The sequence below is a fragment of the Centruroides sculpturatus genome, unplaced genomic scaffold (genome assembly GCF_000671375.1).
Source record: "Centruroides sculpturatus isolate CEXI.00-Female unplaced genomic scaffold, Cexi_2.0 scaffold753, whole genome shotgun sequence".
NCBI classification, from domain to species: Eukaryota; Metazoa; Arthropoda; class Arachnida; order Scorpiones; family Buthidae; genus Centruroides; species Centruroides sculpturatus.
The window spans coordinates 324,108-329,979 of NW_019384876.1; the positions used below are offsets into that span (position 1 = coordinate 324,108).

A 5,872-nucleotide genomic window follows, 5' to 3' on the forward strand; every position below is an offset into this window, starting at 1 on the left:
TTAACCCTTTATTGCCTGACGGGACTTTCTAGTCCCACTATCTTTGATATTTTTTATTTCATAGTGTATGCATTATAGCTTTCTGGGACTTACATTTTATCATTGTATAAAGTGTTCTTTTTCTCTTCTATAGGGTAGTAACTTTCAAACTGTTCCTGTTTTAGTTTTGTTGAAAAAAGTTTCACATCATGTGTTGTTTGAATGGTAGTAGCTGATATTGCTTTCTTTGTTGCCAAATTCTACTTATTGTTTATAAGTTAACTGTCTTTGTATTTTTTAATATATATTCTACATATGTGTAGTTTGATTTCAATGTATTATGTTTTTAGAATTAATTATATGCAAGCCGTATGAGATCAAAATATGTTTAGGACTTATAAATCCCATCAGGCCTGAGAGAATTTTTTTTGTAAATGTTAAAAATTTGTATTTTCTACATTGTGATTTATAGATTTATGAATTTGTTTAACATTTTAATAGTTAATATGGATAGAAGACTTATATATAAATAAATAGATAATCTTTTATCAAAAAAATTTCCATCTGATATTGATACATATCAAAACCCTATTCAACATGCATATTATGTGAAGTTTTCTTGTGTGTAAATGGGAAAAAATAGCTTTTTACATTTTTACAAATCATAAATTATTAAACTAATGAATTTTATTTCAGGTTTGTCATGCATTTTAATTTTTTTTTTTAAATTTTGACCTTATTATATTTTAAAAGTTATCAAATACTTAATATATATAATTATGCATTTAATCTGCCAATTTCTCTGATAAAAGTTCTTTATATAAAACAAAAATATTTTATTTTTGTAATATTAAACAAGAAAAATCTTGTTAAGTCCAAATGTGCTCTAAAGCCTGACAGGACTAATAAGTCCCATAATTAAAAAATTTGTTATTATGCTTGATATACTATTCACAGGAATTCCAAACTTTGCTACAATGTCTTTCTTTTTTGAGCCTTTATCAACTTCTTGCAACACATTCAATTAATTTTTTTGTAATGCTTAAGCTATTTTGAAAAATATTGGATTTTGTAATAGAATGTAAGTGAATTACAAGAAAAGTTAAAAAAATTAATGTTTACCTTTTAATTTTTTTTTTTTAGGAATTTGGATTTGTTCATCTTTCAGCAGGTGATCTGTTGCGGGAGGAACGAAATACTTCAGGTTCTAAATATGGTGAATTAATTGAAAATCATATCAAAAATGGAACAATTGTACCTGTTGAAATTACTTGCAGCTTATTGGAAAAGGTAAAAATACAGGATTACGGGAGATATGTTTTGTATTCCATAAATATCTTCTCTATTGAATGAATATTTATTCAGAATACCAATTTTTTAATTCTCTTATACAGAGGGTTCTTGTCTAATGAGTATTCATTATCTGAGTCCCTATAATTACATGGTCAAAAAATTGTGAAACACCACTTAAAAATTCTCCACACTTATGAGGGTTCAAATGGTGCAAGAGCAAATGGTAATTTCCCTTTGCACTATGTGACCTATGTGCATATTGATATATGTCACTGTATAGTACACTGGATACATTATTGTGCATTCATATTTCATTTCAGTTTTGATTCTGGTATCCACTTTATTCAACTGAATAAAGTGGATAAACGCCAAGTGTTTTAATAATAACACAGTCTTGTGTTCAATAGTAAATAAATACGAAAACACGGTTTCAAAAAACGAATCAATGTCAAATATTGTTAAACGGACAATTCCCAATACAATCCTCATACACGTGTTAAATAAAAGGCACATATAATTAATCAAATATTATTAATTTTTGAATTAGCTCCTTTTGGATATTTTTAGATAGGCCAATGTATTAAGCATTTAAGAACGTTTCAATATTGTACCTTATCTATTGGTAGTAGTTATTTTATTGTGTTCGTGATTTTTTTGCTATGAATGAAAAGTAAAGTTTTAATTTAAAAAATAATATTAAATTTTTGTATTTTAAATTAAAATTTAGGTATATAATTAATAAACTCAAGAGACGATTTAGCTTGTGGCAATTTGTTTCTGCAATGGATGCATTAGTCATAAATTTATTTTATTAAACGTATTAATAACGATCTAAGGTTACGATTGTAATTTTGAAATATATTTGAAAACTTACATTAAAATCACATTACATTAGCTTAGATTCATGAAGGTAAACGACAAGAAATAATTTAATATTTTTATTAAAAAGCAAAGTTTGAAATAATTAATTTCAAATATTTGTATCAAATTGATATATACAATGACAAATGAAATAAACATCATGTAAAAACCAATTGGTGCATACAGTTTACTATACGTATTGTAGAGAATCCGATCTGATCTAACGGATTCTGTCCCACCGGTTCGTCACACAGAACTGGACCAACCAAATATCTTAACACAAAAAACTCTAATCTTTAATCTCACTTTCGGACTCCACCACTTTGCCACTCTTCCTCTCTCTACCGTCCTGCTACCTACTCTGACTATCCCTTTTCTCGCCTTTACTCCCTTCCTTTTTATTGCCTTTTGTCTACATTTCTTATTACCCTTTACGACTGCATGCAAATGGATTGCATATGGACCGACAAAACCACAGTTGAGGAAGGTCGAGGAGGTCCGATATCACTACATGTATTAATTTGTAAATAATCAAAGAAACTGTTCTGAGGGGAAAATGTGGGGAGACTGCTCTCTGACAGAATATGGAGTTTGTTTGCCTCGTTCTTGTTCCTTCTATACTCTTAGTACCTCACCATACCTAAAAGTTGCCACATGTATATCTAAGATCCAACCGTATATCTAGAATCTCGCAGGTACGGGAGAAAATTTCAGATAGACAGAATTCGAGAAAGAAGTTCCTAAACAGTAATAGGTTTGATTTGCAGGTTCAGTATTGTATTCATACAGATGCAAGTGTAGTACATATCTGAATTAAGTATAAATAAAACATTTTTGGCATACCTTAACAAAAATACTTTGTCAATAGTTTCTGATGGCTGATTTCTTTGACCAATAAGACTCAAGCCAAACTTGTATCCAATCAGAAAAAAAAGCAGAGTGAATTGCAACTACCTACTATATCGCAATGGATGTCTCTCGACCTACAATTTATGCAAAATGTAAGCCGTTATACTTTGAATATGTAATCGACACTTTCGTCTATAATTTGAGATATAGACATTTTAGGAGGATATTATTTGAGATAAACATGGAAAATATATTGAACTTAAGCTGAAAATGGAGAGGAAAAAATAAATTTCGAGATAGAGGTTTTCGAGATGTAGAGTTGAACCTGTATCTCAAACATGTCTATCAATATCTTTCCCCCTAGAAAGTTATGGCTTAGCATTGAATTTTATAAAGTATAAATAAAACTAAAATTATGGAGATATTTATAGTTAATGTGAATACTAAAAATATAAAAATAGAACGTTTTAGCTATTAATTAACTAAAAAAGTCATTCGATTTTAATTAATACTATTTTATTTGTGTATGAGACGAAGTAAAGTAAGTTAGTAAGTGGTAGCATTAATTATTTTTAAGTGTTCCTTAATCCAGTCGTAAAAATCTAGCAACACTATCTGAGCACTATTTCTCTTAGAAGAGTAACTTGTCTCTATCCTTAAGAGATTACCAGGTACTCGAGATCTCAGCCTTTTGCCTTCACTTACAGTCTACCTTTTCTCCAATTATCTTCCTTATTTAAGAAAGGAAATCCGATCGATCGACAAGATTTGACTCCTGGGAGCAGCTTGTAGGATCATCCTTCCATTTGTTTACTTGTTTTATTACTTTTATATCTGGAGACAGGCTTATGACTAAACATCCGAATCATACTTAAGGCAATAAAATTTCCTTTCTTGAGTTCTCCACAATTTTGGAAATAATCTTTACAATTGAATTAGTAAGATTTTATACCATTGTTATGAATTAATTTTCTAAACATTGTTTTAATTTTTCATTAAATTATTTTTGAATAATTAATAGATCAGTGATACACCAAGAAGGGAATACAGGGCATTTAATGATTACCTTAAATCGGTAATGTTATTTGAATGCTTCTTAATCCTCCATTTTCGGATTTTGAAGATGTTTGTTTATGGGTAAATTATCGATTATGAATTTTCAAATTGGAAATTAAGTATTTCATATAAAGTTTTTTATTGTTATTATTTCATTAGTGTTATTGCATAAAAAGCTACTCAAGAAAAGGAAAACAATTGCTTCAATCAAATATATATCAAATATAGCTTTTTTGATCCTTATAACTATGAACAAAATTACACGCAAAACCAATCAATGGTAATATTGGAATCAATAAGAAATATTCTCAGTCGTCTTGGTGAAAAGGAATTACCTATTGAAGAGCAAGAGATATGTTTATGTAAGGATATTGACAAGTTTGCACAGAAATCACGGTCTACGCGATTTTGGTTAACAATTCTAATTTTTATATTTTATTTTTTAAGCTATATATTGCTGAAAAAGTGAAATATCAAGAAGAATTTGCTGTTTAAACTTAAATACGATCCAAAAGGTCACACAGAATGATAATTATCACAGAAGAAAGACTTAAAAAAAGACTTGTTCGTTGTTTTGATTGGAAGGACAGACAAGCGAGCTTTTAAACGTTGTAGAAATAATAATTATTAATATATATTTTGTGTGTTTAATCAAGATTTCTCAGAGCCTGAAAGAATCGTGCTGGATTATTATCGATATTTTTCTACTCTTCTCATACGGATTAAAATTTCTTTTCGCAAGAACATTGATAAAAAAAAAAAAAAAATAGATTGAAAAAGTTTAACATATATGCTGTATTTATATTTATTTTACAAAATGCCAAAATAACCAACGATTTCTACGCAAAACACTTCTTTCCTACTAGAAATATGAATTCAATTGACTGTTTAGTGTAAATAATGTTTCGTCAGGTGTCACAAAATAGGGACTATATACGTTTATTATTACTCCAACCCTTCCTAGGTTATCTTTCTAAGCGTAATATTTATTCAATGTATATTCAAGGCGAAGATAACAATGTTTACAAAATCATTTGGTATAACAATTTAATTGAGACTTGCAGATAAACAAAAATTCTTNATTGTATTAATTTGATCGTTTTTGTAATAATGTGTAATTTGTAGTTTTTAAAGCATGAAGAAAATTATTTTATGAAAAAAAAAACTATTTTATTAAAGTATATATGAAATTTCAATAAACTATTTTATATAAATATTTTAATAACCCCTTTTTTTTATACAAAAAATAATTTTGTAATACAGCAATTAAAGAGAGAACACCCCAGATTAGATCTTTTTTTTTAAATACACAATTTTTTCCTTACAAATCATTTATGATTTTTATTAATATATTTCATATTATAAACATAAATATAATGATAATAATATTATATATATTTTATATATTTTTATTTTATTTCACATTATTATCGTATTTCATATCAATTTTACTTTCCCAACTGTTATATATAACAAAGAAAAAGTATGGCCATCGGTCAAAAAATGACCCTACAAGATTTTACATTTTTGGGCTCGGACACCTGGAAACGTCGAGGAATGCAAAAAATTCGGGTTTTTTTTTTCTGTATGTATAGATGTTAGTATGTGTTTGTGTGTGTGGGAAGCACGATTTTGTTCACCCTCTTTCAAGCTTAATAACTCCAAGCGTTTTTTTTTTTCGAAATTTCTGCAATTTTGTAGGAAGGTTTGTGTATTAGGGAAATTGAAGCTATTAAATTTTGGTGATTTAAGATCAAGGAAGTGGAGTGTTAAAGGGAATCATGTTCAGTAGGGTCGGACTTAATGACGATTTTACTCGTTATTAGCATTTAGA

The 5,872-nt window shown here is 28.1% G+C and overlaps 1 long non-coding RNA gene across 1 annotated transcript; it reads left to right on the forward strand.

The window, feature by feature from the left end:
* Positions 1 to 3,986: 3,986 nt before the first annotated feature.
* LOC111630966 lies at positions 3,987 to 4,620 on the forward strand. Its single transcript, XR_002757616.1, has 3 exons — positions 3,987 to 4,119; positions 4,198 to 4,400; positions 4,486 to 4,620. It is a non-coding gene; the product is annotated as an uncharacterized LOC111630966 (long non-coding RNA).
* Positions 4,621 to 5,872: the final 1,252 nt, after the last annotated feature.